At 41.0% G+C, this 15,090-nt stretch overlaps 1 protein-coding gene and 1 pseudogene across 2 annotated transcripts in view; both read right to left on the reverse strand.

The window, feature by feature from the left end:
• The window catches only part of LOC144339264 (uncharacterized), a 102,690-nt gene that overhangs the window by 34,402 nt on the left and 53,198 nt on the right, over nt 1-15,090 (reverse strand). The gene's annotated exons all lie outside the window — the stretch shown is intronic.
• On the reverse strand, nt 1,001-11,545 carry LOC100423837 (RNA-binding protein 43 pseudogene; annotated as a pseudogene). The gene is made up of 3 exons (XR_013414482.1): nt 11,418-11,545; nt 10,899-10,985; nt 1,001-5,297 (listed from the first exon to the last, which is right to left on the reverse strand). The product of XR_013414482.1 is annotated as an RNA-binding protein 43 pseudogene (transcript).

Here is a 15,090-nt window from a genome sequence, read left to right on the forward strand (position 1 = left end):
AATAACTGGCATTATTTGGACACAAATCCATCTGCCTCTTAAAATCCACGCTCACAACTACCACACTACACAGTCTTCTAGAGTGGCACCTGACTGTTTGTGAATTGGCTATGGAGATTCACAGCCAGTAGAGACCTAGGTTCAAAAAAGTTGTTTCACTCATTGTAGGCAGTGAAACCTGTGGTCCCCCAAATCAAGCTTCCCATGTTTCAATCCTAGCTCTCCCATTACCAGCTACATGACTGAGCAAGTCACTTGACCTTGTCAAGCCTCCATTTTTAATTCTATAACATGGGTTAATAAAAGAATGTGCCTAGGGTTTTTTGTGAGAAATAAGTGACACAATCACAACTGTAGTGTCTCAGCTCTTCTCAACCCCAGTATATACCTCCCATCTCCAGAAGAAGAATATGACTAGTCTGTCCAAGCACCACATTCTCCTGATCATGACTGGTTTAGGTGTGGGTACAGAATCCATGCTAGGTAAATGGGATCCTAGCAGGGGACCTTCTGCTACAAATACTAAAAAGGAGGGTGCTGTTTCCTTTTGGACACTGAAGAAATAGGAGTCAGTCAGGAACTATTAGGCACCGACCAATGTGGAAAAAAGCAGAACCAAGGGATACATTCACCTGGGCCTAAAGCTACCCTGAGAAGTTTTAGTCACACCAGCAAATAAATTCTCCTGTTGGTGTAAGCCATTCTGAACTGATTAACAGAGTTTTTGACAAAGAGCACATGTGCAATAAATGTTAGCTATCACTTGAAACATGAAAACAGACCAAATTTTTCCTGCTACCTTTTATTCTGTTGCTTTGCTGGGATTATTTCTTTTTATTTAAAGTTTTATTTTTTTAAATTACGGGTCATTTCAGACATATGCAAAAGCAGAGAAAAAAGTATCATGAACCCTCATGAACTCCAACAATTATCAATTCATGAATAGTCTTGTTTGGACTACGTCCCTCCCACTTATTTCCTTTTTCCCTTTTCATTTATATTTTTCAGATCCTTTTATAGTGTTTTCTTGCATAGCAGACACTGTTGATGGCCTACCCATCACTCATTTCCCAGTTATTCCACCCAGTGATGTTTATTTCTTAAGCTCTCTCATGCAGCCAGAGATACGGACCTGTTTGTATTCAAATCCTAGAGATGGACCCGTTTGGCCTAGGGGTAATTTCATTTCCCTGGTCAGTAACAGGGTCAGGAATGCAATAAATATTGGGTGTTGAAACTTGAAAGGGACACTACTGGGGAAGGGAGATACTTATGGACAATTTTCTGCTCTTAAGGAGCAGCCACAAAAAAATTGTCTCTCTTTTTCCTTTGACTTCTATCCCGTCTGGACGTGATGCTCAGAACTGCAGCAGCTATATTTGCTACTAGCCTGAAGATGAAGCTATTACCAAAGATGACAGAGGATAGGCGGAAGGAAGCTGAGACCTTAATATTATTAAGCAACTGAAGCAAGCAAGCCAAGGGACTGCTCCACCTCTGGACTTGCTGTTCTGAGAGTTAAAAATCTGCTTCATTGTGTAAATCTGTTTGAGTCCAGGTATCTGTTAATTGCTGCTGAAAATAACCAACTTTGCCGTCAATACAGACCTATGACCTGTATAGTCTGAGTTTCAAAAGCTGAGTAAGGAATCGTATTGGGATGATGTAACAAAGATACCCTAAAATACAGTGACTTCAACCAGATAAAAGTTGATTTCTTTCTTATGTTAAGAGTTTTCAGAGGTGTTCCTGGACAGGTTAAGGCAGCTCTACCATCATCAGGGCACAGTTTCATCTGCCATCCTTAGCATCCAGCTTCTCATCTCAGTCAGCTGTTCCGATTCCTACCAACACATACATGCAGACACCCAATCTCTTTAAAAAGAAAACCTATAAATTAATCTCACACATCTCACTTAGTGACATGGCTGCAACCAATTGCAAGGGAGGCTCGGGGATGTAGTTGTTATTCTGGGTGGCCATTTGCCAGTTCTATTACTACAAGGAAAAGGTAGAAATAAATATTGGAACATAGCTGCAATGGTCATAAGGAGTCATCAGAATGCAGTATACGAAGTCTCAGCTAGAGAAGAAGCAGAGAGGCTTAATTTGATTTAGTTCAACTGACTCTTTAATTAAAACAACTCAGAAATGTAACCAAAATTTCAAAGAAATGTTCTTAAGTGCCTCCCCACACGATTTAGCAGAACTTATTTACTTAGATATAGGTAAAAGTACACATCCCTTTCATCTTTTCTTTTTAGGTGAATCCCAGAAGGATCTCAGCAATCAGCAATACCTTGCTGGCCCAGTTTATTACCTTGTGTATGTGAAATAACTGAACTTCACTGATTTTCCTTGATTTCAAATCTCTTTTCCTCAGTTAAACTGCATGACAATGGTTTAATTATACTTTGCTCACTGGTCACCAGAATCCCATAGTAAGCCCCTACTCCACAAGATTGTTACTAATCACAGTAATTCAATTTATGGAAAAATAAAGACAGACAAATAGAGAAAAATGATAGAGCTAAGAGCACAGCATTCTACAGCCCAGCTGAAATAGCTGTTGATAAAGGTTTTGTATAATTAAGATACAAGCGAGACTTTGATTTAGCGCCAGCAGGTTTTAAATGATGCATGAGAAGCCACCAAAGCAAATCCCTTTCTCTATGGTCCCCTCAGGGTCAAGTACCTTGTTTCAATTATAATTTCACCAAATTGCTGTGTTGCAGTGAATGTTTCAGATTAACAGCAGTATAGCACAGTTCTCTGTGGGACATAATCAGAAAATCTAGTTCAGAGGTTTGTTGAAATATACCCCAAGACACTCAGCTGCAAAACACATTAGAGACTCCAAGATGATGGGAATATTTCGGACTGGTATTCTCCAAAGAGATTACTTTTGCAGAAAACAAGTTTATTATTTATGGTGGTAAATAAGATTTCTCAGTGCAGCCAAAGAGGTTTCTTGCAATTACATTGAGAAGGCACCACAGTGCAGTCCATTATGGAAATCATATTTACATTAATAGGGAAAGCTTTTGTTTTGCCAAGATGTGTATTTCTTTCTAAAGCATACTCATGATGAGTTTGGAAGAGATACTAAAATGTTTGGTTTGTCTTTTCATTCCAAATGACTCTATTCCTTGGAGAAGCATTTTGTATAGTAAAACACCATTTTGCGAGTTCTTCTTCAAATTACTAGTTTTTTTTTTTTTTTAATTTAATGCTTTATTTGAGAAGAAATAATTTCATTTCTAGGTGGTCTTTGGTATGTTCAAAGAACAAAGAGAAGGTTGAGGGTTTTATTTAAAAAGAAGAATGTTACTTGCGGTCTTAAGAGAAAGTTCATTGGTATTAGTAAAGCTCTGGGAAGCTGGGAAGCTCCAATTGGTGGGCAATGGCCACAGGTAAATTAGTCCTAGAGTTGCAACAAGTTATCTCAGCAGCTGTAGACAAAACTGGTCTCAGGCTACGGCAAGCAGTTTTGAGTAGCCAGGCTCAAAGAGAACTACATTCCTAGGGCAAAGTTATATGTCCTAAGTACTTTTTCCCCCTAGCTTTTTGACTGTTTCAACTGGGCATGACAAGAATGACCCGATTCATACGATCAATTTGCACAATTATAATAAGAGAATCAACATTTTATGCAAGCACTTAGGCTAAATAAGTAGTAGTAAAACCATCCCACATGGCCAGCAGGCTTGAAACAATAGAATTTAGTCAAATAATGATTACCTGCATCAGCAATACTGTCCATCTAGGTAGTTTCCCAAGTGATTTTTGCCAACACTCTAATTCTACACGCAGTAAACACGAACTGTAAATGTTAAGAAATTGCCCATGGCATAATAGCCATCTTCCCAACTTCTCATATCTTAAGGCTACTTCTTTTTCTAATCATTTGAAGTCACAGAGAAGGTAAGATTCTCTCAAGGGGTTTGGTGAAGTGTTTTTTTTTTTTTTTTCAAAGCTTTATTCCTTAGATAATATCTTTGTAATCAAATAGACTGGGCTAAGTCTCAGCCTCATTCCTTGTCAACTGGATCACTTCAGAAAAGTGTTTTAACTTCTCCAAATGCTAGTTTCCTCCACTATAATATGAGGATAGTTAACACTGACCATGAAGGGTGATCATAAGGATTAATGAGATAAGGTGTGTAAAGCTAGCCTCACTCATGGCAATGGTCACTGCTCAGCAAGAGAATGCAGCCCTTATCACTCTATTGCTGAGATTTTTATTAACTAATCTTTTGCCTTATTAATTTCATGACCCCTTCTTAAATAGGTTAGTGTCAGAAGAAGATCCTATAATGTCAATGTGTGTCCTATAAAGGTTAGTTAGGACTCCAAGATATCTCAAACTTAATTGTTCATATCCCCATTTAATGATTCTTTCCTTTTTTTTCCCCAAAACAAATGTCTCTTTTCTAAGCTCTAAGTGAAGAGCATGTGACCATTCCTCAACGAGCTCCTTTATATGTTTTGGATTGTTTGGTTGAGAACCAGCTTGAGTACTTTTTAGAAAAATTGTGGGGATTTCACCATCCACTCTCTTCTGACTCAGAATATGGAATTTGTTCAGTGTGCTTTAAAAAAATCCACATTTCTGTTTCAGGTAAAGAAAAACATCTGTGTTGGGCAGAAGTGTTTCTCCACTTCTAGTAGTCTCAGGTACTAAGGTCTCAGCTGACTCCAAAGAGTTATTGCTTCTCTGCAGATTCCTTTGGGGGCTCTATTTATTCTACTTTCTCCCCTCACTGGTAAAATTTGTCCTTTTTTTTTTTTTAAAAAAAAAAAGAGAACTTGCTTTTACTTGCAAAGATTCTCTGAGCCTCTTTGACAACTAGAAATGATCCTTCCATGGAGAGTCTTCCACTGGCTTCCAAAGGACTGGAGCTTAAAGTTGGGAATTTCTTTGTCAGGTTCATTACCAGAATTTCTAGAGTAACTTCACTTCCAAAAACAGAAAGATCAAGGATAGCATTTACAGAGCTGAAGATCTTGTCACTAAAATGAGAGACTGTGAGTTCAGCATGTCTTCCTTGTTAGCTGGTGTTTCTTTTTTTTTTCTTTGCATATTACAGATGTAACTCCCTTGGATTCTTGTTGGATATATCACATCTTCAGCATCTCCACCCTCATTCTTAATATCTTGGAAGGGCCTCTTCACTAATACAGCCAATAATTGATCACTAAAAAGGCCAACCAGAAGACCAGCCAATTACAACTGTTCTTTCAAAGCTTTGGATTCCTTGACATTCAAAACTGATACCCTTCTGATGTTTCCATTTCTGGCCAATGCGCCAAAATGTTACAGTTTTGCCAATGCACCACAGTGTAGCAGTCTCATAGCCAGCAGCCTGAGAAGTCACCCAGAAGTTCTCTGTCTCACTATCAAGAAAGTTAAGGAGTGTGGATACCAAGGGTGAGGTTGGAGTGAAAGTTTAATAAGTGAAAGAAGAAAGATCTCCACTGCAGAGAGGGGACCTGGAAGAGGGTTGCCACCAGTCTGGTGTTACGAGGACATCCCATGGGGACTTGCCATGGATCAAATGTTCAGGTATTACCATATTGGGCATATTGGGAGTAGAGTGCTCCAAAGGACCAGAAGTTTTATCCATACCAATGGCTGTAGTAGCATGTCCAAGCCTTCAAGTGAGTCTTTCTTTTTTTTTGACTTGGGGGGTGGAATCTTATTTTTGACTAATTCCCTCTGAGCATTATTTCTAAAGAAGAGAAATTTAAGATCTAACTTCCATATAGGGGGGTTATACTCATTAATCCCACTCCGTATGACTGCAAATTGAAGAGAAACGATATTCCCCAAAGGAATGAAGGTTGGAGGAAAACCTTTAACCCTTCTCTCCAGGAGTAATTTATCTGACAAGGATGGCAGAAGACCAATTATTGGCCTCTGCTTTCTTTGGCCTTCTCTCTTCCTATACTCCATACCTCCAGTAAGCATGTATGTGTTCTTGGGCTTGACAAGGGTGAGGTCAGGTACAATCTTCTATCCAACTGGTGGCTCTGTCCACTCTACCATGTCAACTCTTCCCAAGTTTAGACTCCAAAGTCCAGTTACAGGGTTACAATATAATAAAGTACATTTCGACTTCCAGTCTAAACTACATTCTACAATTTGGCTTCATTGGCAATGCAGCACATATCTGAATCTCCATCTCACTCCTCATTCTGAACTTGGAGATTTGATTATCTTCCACAAACCCCATACCTGATATGGTGTTCATATAGCCATCTTGCATTTGACCCTAATTTGCCTCTCCAGCCATATCGATCTCTCTTTTAATCATTCGAGTATATATACTTTTATTTCCCCAACATCCTTAGGTTTTTGTGTCCACTGAAGATTTAACTGGTGGTTTATAATTCATCCACGTGGGCATTCACAGTGTTTTTAAATAATGAGTTTAATACAACTAATATAATTTAAGAAAATCTGTCATTGCTGAATATGACATAAAAATTTAGGTGAAAAGCAAAGTAGCTTTGGGCAAGGGGTTGAAGAAGCCACCCTACACAAGGTTTAGTCAATAAGGAGAAAACCCAGTAAATCCAACAGGAGAAGGCTGCTTCTACTAGTCCCACCTCTAACAAATGTTATTGGTCTTTCAAGGGTTTGCTCTTAGGTTCCCAAACTTCTCCCATCCGAGCCTTCTCCTATCCTGCAACGTAACTTCTCTTCTCCCTCTTTTCCAACCTTCCCTACACAATTCAAAAATTAGAGATGCCCTACGGTCATCCAAGTTCTCTTCTAAACTGCCAATGCCCAAGGGTTGGTAAAGTCCACCAGTGATCTATGCAATGGTCTGAATTACTTGCTCTCCTCTGTTTTCTCATCTTCAGCCTGGTCTTAGCTCATGTATTACTACAGAATCTTGAATACATGTGACAGAAACCTGTTCTAGCAAACCAAAGTTAATAAGAAAGAAAGGAAGAAAGAAAGGTATTGGAAAGGCTTTAGATAGTTCCCAGAATTAAAGGCAGAGTGAACAATACAATTCTGGTAGAGTAGGAACCAGGGTATATCTGGGGAAACTCAGCAGCATGAAGTTACAAATAGTCATTCCAAAACTACCATCTGAGGACCCTGAGTCAAGTTCCTGAGTAACGCTGCTCAGTTCCTGCAGTGGTTCTCGTTGTTCTAGTGTATGTTCAGTGGGGAATTGGGGATGGTTCTGTGACTGACAGTTTATTAAAATCTCCAGCCCAAAAGAAGGAAAGTCAGGGAAACAGTGGAATTCCTGGTACTTAATCTATGAGCACTTCTGTTCCCAAAGCTACAAGTCTAAATGCTACATATATGATTACAACAGCAAATGTTGAACACTGAAAAAACCAAAGAATTACAATTAGAAGATACGTTCTAATACCCTGATTGCTTTAAACACTGGAACATTGCTGCTGATCTCGTGTGCTATTATTCATCCATTCAGTCACCATTTAGGTATATTAAGCACATGCCACATGAGGGGCAAGAGTGAGCAAGACAGACAGAGTTCCTGCCTTCACAGAGACTACTGTCTGGTGTGGAAGAGGGACTGTTTAACAACTGCTTAAACCAGGGATAAAATGCTATGAAAGAGGAAAGAGAGGATGGTAGGAAAGCCTATAGACAGAGCAATTCATGTGGTCCAGGAATTCTAAACGCTTTGGGAAGAAGTGGCTTTTAAGCTTAGACCGAAAGAATGTATTTGAGGGAAAAAGAAAATGTCTTGCTGTTGGTTTCTAAATTACACAATACACAGCAACGTGACATCAAGTGTATGCCCTTACCTCTTAGGGCCACAGTTCTTAATATATAAAACAGGGCCAGGTTATTACTTACCTCATTAGTGCTGTTGTGAGGATCAGAGTCTGAGGTGTCATAAGCTAATTTCCTGACCTGTGCTTATATTTTTTCTTTGCTCATGATAGGGTTGGTTACTGAATGAGACTCAATTATATAATGATCATTTGTTACCTATCAGGACTTTTTTGGTTATAGATGAACGAACCCCAGTATGAAAATCCCTAAGCAAAAAAGGAAAGTTTAGAGAGGCTACTTTGATATTTCACATAATAGTTAGGCAGTAAGAATGGCAGGGAGGAAAGAGGGTCTTGGAAAGGATGTAGTCAGGGGCTCAAATGCAGCCAAGACACTTCACTCTTTCTGCCTGTCAACTTCAATTCCTGGCTCACTGACTTCTCCTATAAGGAGGAACACTTGGCCACGGCAACTCTCAAGCTTCACCTTTCACAACTTCAGTCCCTGGAGAAAGAAAATCTCAACCTTTAGTGCCCCACATTCAAGAATCTGATCCCAGAGAAGGGCTTCAGTTGACCTTGCTGGAGTCAGGTACTCGCCTCTGGATAAACTAGCAGTCAGCAGAAAACAGGGTACTAGAGTATAAAACAGTGGCTCCTACAGCAACCAGGGAAATAAGGCTTCACAGAGACATTCTCAAAAGAAGGAGACACAGGCAGAGCCAAGCAGAAAATCTCATAAATGTGGACTAGATCTTTTTTTTTTTTCCAATGCCAAGTTCCTTCTTTAAAATGATGCAAAAGCTGCAACTAATTGAATAAACAAAGCACACCAATTATTTTAAAAGCTGAAATTCTGTTTGGGGATAAAAATCATCACCTGGGTTTCAGAAATCACTGAACACACATTTATTAGCTTTGCTCATGCAAAAGTTTTCCTGCAGACCTGTAGTTCAATGCCCTATTCTAATTAGATGCTAGCTTTCTTTAAGGGGTAGGGAGTAGGGTGGGGGTAAAAGCTGTAATGTGATAGAGTATTTTAAAAATAACCCTAAAGAGGCATTGTTGCTGAGAGCTTCTATGTGGCCCTAAGAATATCACAGAACTTAGTAAACTAAGTTGGGAATTATGAGCCATGCCCTGGAGACCTCTGAAGTGTGTCTGCTCCCACACTTAATGATCAAAACCACACTCCCACAGGTGACTGTTTTGTGAAGATGTCTAACAAGAAATGAGAAGGAGGAGAAAAAGGGGGAGGAGGAAGAAAAGAGAGAGAGGGATTGGGAAGAAAAACGAAGGAGACAGGAAAATGACAGCAGTCTAACCGGGGCAATGCTGTAACATCTTCCTTAAAAGAGCATGTTTCATGTGAACATTTCAAACAGTGGAGATTTTTCTAGAAGCTTATTGATGCCAATTTCCTTTTAACTGAAGAATCAAATCTTTAACCAACAGTTCCTAAAATATATTAGAGGGGACAGGAAGTACATCCTTCGTCCAGGGATTGTCAAAGGGTGGGGCTTGTGCCACTGCCTGAAATGACCTCAGATGATCCCCATAGGGGTGCCTAAATAACATGGCATCCCAGAGTAAACAGTTACTCTGTTTTGGTTCGCTTTTAATCCCTCTGAATTAATATGTGACAGTGTTTTGCACTTCTACATATTCAGTACTTCTCTAACGCCAACTCTATCCCCTGTTGTACAGAAACAGCAGATGCTCAGCTAGGCAGGAGGACCTAGAAAGAACTGAATAACACGGTGTGTTTCATTGCACTGAATATCCCAGTAATGTTCAGTTTCAATAATATCGGTCTTCCTTTGAGAGTAGGCATGTAAAGCTGCTTCCTAAAAATTTTTTTGTAGTTCAAAAAAGGCAGTACATTGAAAGAAAAATATCAACAGTGGTGGTACCAGATGTTCCAAAAGTACTCTCTTAGTTACTAAGTATGTATGTTTCTAGGTCCATGGGTCAAAAGGAAGACTCCATGTTGCCAACCCATGTCGGTGCGAGAATAACAGTCTAATATTTTAGGCGAGAAGACCGCCTGTGGCTTCTAAGGCCTTTGCCAGAGCGTCTTGGATTTTAAAATAAATCTTAAGAGCTACTTCTTTCCTTCAGTCCAAGATCGTATTTTCCCTTATGAAGCGCTTACACTGATGATAATAAAGATTATAATGATTTAGAATCCCATAGAGGTTTCCTCTGAAAATCTTTAGTCTAAGAAGATATTTTGGAGTCTGTGATAGAAAGTATGCCAAGGTTCAGGATTTGACTAATGAAAAGCTTAAAATGGATTGTAGAACTGCCTCACCTCATATGAATGATGAAACACTGGAAAATATGGGACCATATTGGGAAACGGTCACCAAAGGGACATTTCCCTACAATTCATGCTGGGAAACTTCATGAGGAGAAGACACAGAAAACCTGGAAACTGCTGGTGGAAAAACAGTTATGGATCTCTTTGCCAACTTCTAAAAATAAAAAGCAATAAACGTCAACCAACTGTGGACCCTTATAGTTATTTTTAAAATCAACAGAAATAAAATGGAAGACTTAATTTCCATTATGATGACCTTATCAAAAGCTCCAAATTACTTTATTTGAAAGAAAATGTCACTTAAAAATAAAAACCAGTTACATTCAACAAATAAATAATGAAACCAGAACCCTGCTCAGTGAGGTTTTTGTCGGTTCAATTTGCCGATTTGGTTCTCCTTGAAATAAAATACACCTTAGCTTTCTTTTCCCTTTAAACAAAAAATCTTGGCAACTGCATTCTCCTGTGTCTTTGAATTTCTCTTCTTTTTTATGCACAATTCTTTAAAAAAATTACCTCAAAGCCTTTTGAGCAAGGGGTAGGATGTTTTGAGCAAGGGATGGGAAGTTAAAATAATCTTAGTGCATTTATTTAGGAGATTACAAATACAAGGAGTGAAGAGCAACAGAAGAATGATTTACAGTTCAAGACAAAGAAGAAGTGGTCATAAGCTCTGTAAGACTGACTTCCCAGTCAGATTCCCACAGGGGCTGGATGGAGAAGGTGGAGGCCTGGTTATAAGACACAATGCATTCTAGAATTCTACCAGGTGCTATTATATATTTGTACCAGGTACTATTGTTACAAGATCTTTGGGGTGTCGATTTTCTGGCTGGAAACCTCTGTGGCCAATGGTGCCTTTGCTCGAGTTCTTGTCCTGTGTCCAGGAAGACTGAGGTACACAGACAAGAGGAGGGTAAGTAAGATGAAGAGGAGCTCTATTAAGTGTTAGAACAGCTCAGAGGAGACGCACAGTGATTAGCTCCTATCTGTAGGCAGGTCATCCCATCAAATGTTCAGCTCTCAGTGGAGAGGAGTCCCTGGAGAGGGTTATTATTTTCTACAGCTGGTATTCCTGACTCTCTGCAGGACCCTGAAGCTCTTAGCAGAGAGGATAGCTCCTCTCTGCTGCCGGTTGTCCAGTCATCTCCAGCTATCAGCAGAAAGGATAACTCCTCTCTGCAGCTGGTCGTCTCATCGTCTCTCCATCCTGTCTGTCCTCTGCCCTGCTCTGGCTGAGCCTGAGGCTTTTATGGGCCTCAGAGGAGGGAAGTATGTGCTGATTCATCCATGGGCAGCCATGGGCAGGTCCAGATAAAAGCACCATGAGTTCCTCCTCCAGTAGGCAGGACTAGCAGCTTGGTTCCCAGGCTTCAGGTCTGTCCCGGCCTGAAGGTGGGGCTTCTCTGGGGACTCCCCAACCTTCTCCCCAGGAGCCTGTCTGCCTGCCATGACCATCCATGGCACCCAGGTTGCTGGCACCAAGGGGCACCTGCAGGCCAGTTCTCAACTGTCCTCAACCCCCCTCAGCTTCCCCTCCCATGCTCCTCTATGCCCAAAGCCCTGAGGGGTCCAGGGCAGCAGGGGGCTGGCATGTCAGCACTGCCCTGAGGGTGCACACACCTGGTTGGGCTGTGACAGTGCTTAAGTTTGGCCCCAACTCCACTCAGAGATTGGAGTGGGTGCCAGGAGTGGGGGAAGGCAAGGCAGCTAGAACAGGCACCTCAGAGCCTGCAAGGGCAAGTGGAGCCTTTGAGGCCCCCCTAAGAGTGCAGGGATGCCTGGATCTACAGCCGCAGTTTGAACAGTTGCAGCTGTACCAGGGTGGGGGGCTCCTGCCTGCTTTGTGAAGCAGGAGGCCCAGATCTGCAGCCAGGACTTCGGCGGCTACAGCCCCACTCAGGAGAACAGGGCTCCTGCCTACTCTCAGCTCCCAGAAGCACAGAGGTGCCTGGGTTGCAGCCACAGCTTGGGCAGCTGCAGTTGCAACTGGGGAGCTCTCACCCCACCAACTTGGAAGGGGTAGGGCTCCCGCTTGTCCCTGGTTCCTGCTGGCTCCATGGAGCATGGCACCTGGCCCAGCCTCCTCACAGCCTGGGGTTGGGGCTCCAGGTCCTTGCTGGGCCTGGGCCAGCATACAGGGCAGGGGCAATGTTGCTGCAAGCTCCTCCTGTAGCCCTGGTGCTCGGGGTGACCCAGAGCTCCGCCTCACCTGGTGCGACCCAGCCCAGCTCCATCACGGTATGGTGGCCCCCAGGGCAGTGGGCTGCAGGTTTGGGGCTGTCCACCTCCCTGTGCCCTCCCTGCAGCAGCCAGTGTGATGGCAGTAGCCACATGAGACAACCCATCGCTGCCGTCACTATTATGTATTTAGCATCTCTGTAACACCAATACATGCAGATATATGTATTCTAGAATATAATAACTACAGATGATTCTAGGTTGAGATATAATGCATTCTAGAATACAATGCATAGTGGTGGTGGACATACACATACATTGGCTACATGGGGCAGTTCAATAGAGCAATTGCATGTAGTTGCCATGTTGATCATATAGAGTCTTGCTCTGAATTTTTCCCAAGTTGGCTGGAAATCTGGTTATTGTTGTTTTTGATATGAAACATCAGGTTTCTAACTGTTGCCAACTAATTCGAAACATTTATTTTTATTATTTTCTGTAAGTTATTGGGGTAAAGGTGGTATTTGGTTACATGAGTAAGTTCTTTAGTGATCTGTGAGATTTTGGTGCATCCATCAACCAAGCAGTATACACTACACCATATTTGTGGTCTTTTATCCCTCGCCCCCTCCCACTCTTCCCCGCAAGTCCCCAAAGTCCACTGTATCATTCTTATGCCTTTGCATCCTTATAGCTTAACTCCCCAAAACATGTTTATAAAACACTATATGGACAAAAGAAAACATATTTGTAAGTTCGATTTGGCCTGTGGATTGCTGGTTTGAATCTCTGTCACGTAACTAAGCCATTAAGTCTTGGGAACTGAATCTATAACTTCACTCTGGAGTGAGCAGAAGGGGATTTACATTGAATCTTGGAAAGAAAAGGGGGGAAAATGTGTATAAGAAGAAGGGAGAGACAGTGGCAGACATACTACATGGGGAGGAAAGCATAAAAGAAGCCCCGAAGCAGGAAGGCTCAAGGCATGTTGAACAAACACTGAAGAGATTAGTTTGGTTAGAAGAGAAAACCCATATACTGATGTGAGGCAAAGTAGCAAATGTTAAGAAGCAATGTTTGCTCATTTCTGCTTGCCAGAATAATTTCACGAAGCCTCTGACTCTGTGAAGATATGCAACTCTCCGGAAAGATACTTTGAAAAGACAAAACAGGATCGATAAAAGACAAAACATGTCCCTGCCCCCAAGGTCTCTTGTTTGAATCACTATATTCCCTAAAAGATAAATGACCCTAGACCTTGCCTTTCTCTATACTTAAGATAACGTCTGACAGGGTCAGTGATTATGCCTCTGTTATCCATAACCAGATGTACTCTTATACCCAAACCTTGATGTGATTCTGCTTTAACGTGATTTCTGAACAAATCTGAGTGATTTTGCATGTACTGAATCTCCACCACCTGTTCTTGAGCACACTGGGCTGAAATGCTGTGCTGGAGCAGTCTCATAGAACCTCTTTAAATGGCTAATCCCAGGCTACAGGCCTGAGTCTATAGTCACCAGTAAGGCTTCTGAATAAAACTAACTTTAAATCTTTAAAAGTTTTTTTTTTTTTTCCTTTAGATGACACTGAGAAAGTCAGAGATAAGGCGTGTAAAGCAAATGAAGGATCAGATAGATAAGGATCTTAAATATTAAGCTAAGAAATTTGAATTTTATTTCATAGGCAAGGAAGATTTGGGAGTCTAGAGATTGGGTTTTCCAATAGAACTAACCCAGTCTATCTCGAAGAGAAAGAGACTACAGGAGAAGAGATTGGTCAGGAGACTCCACTATCTCAGAACTGGTGGAGGCAAGAAGAATTGAAAGCTAGTGAATGAGACAGATCTATGGCAGTGGATAAATCCACAGGACTCATAATCTGTTTCCTCTTAGAAGATGTCAAAAGATCACTCTTCTGTTTGGGTCCTTTGGTATTTGCAGGCATCCTAGTGCAAATATCCAGGAAGACATTTGGAACCTGAATTTAGGAGGCTGTCCAGGGATGCTGAGGCAGTTGGAGTGCTAGCCACATGAGGATGGCCCACAGACAAAGGGAGAGGATTCACGGAGAGAGGAAGCATGAACCTGGGAAGATGAATACCCAATATCTATGTTTCTTACAGCTTACCTCAAAAACTTTGCTAAATTGAGAAATCACTACCCTTGAATTTGTGATTAAGTGATCTCAAATAAAAATGCATTCTGTTTTATTTGTATTATTGTATGCATCACCTAATTTAAATGTGCCCATTGTAAAATTTCATCTCTTCCACCAGATTATGTTTTAAGAGGAAAAAGGAAAGAAAAGAAAAGAAAAGAAAGAAAGAAAGAAAGAAAGAAATAAAGAAAGAAAGAAAGAGAAAGAGAAAGAAAGAAAGAAAGAAAGAAAGAAAGAAAGAAAGAAAGAAAGAAAGAAAGAAAAGAAAGAAAGAAAGAGAGAAAGAAAGAGAGAAAAAAAGAGAGACAGAGAAAGGAGCTTTGGAGTAGATATTGCCTTGTCAAGGGTGGTTAAAATGGAGCCCAGTTAAGGATCTGAGAATTACCTGAAGGCTCTTTCCAGTTCTATGAGTAAATAACATCAGAGCTTTTGTCCAAAAATTCATTTTATAGACAGAGAAATTGAAGGCCCTTCAATTCAAAATTCACCTGACAGCTATCAGTTGCTTTACCACGCAACCAGAGCTTGGCTCTCTGAAGGCTTCACATCATGTTAGAAAGATGGCACTAATTAAAAATGTACCCACCTCAGAGTCCAGAAATTAACTTCTATGGTCCACTGATTTTCTTCAAAGGTGCCAAGCCAATTCATAAGGA

This window comes from Macaca mulatta, chromosome 2 (assembly GCF_049350105.2).
Source record: "Macaca mulatta isolate MMU2019108-1 chromosome 2, T2T-MMU8v2.0, whole genome shotgun sequence".
Lineage (NCBI taxonomy): Eukaryota > Metazoa > Chordata > Mammalia > Primates > Cercopithecidae > Macaca > Macaca mulatta.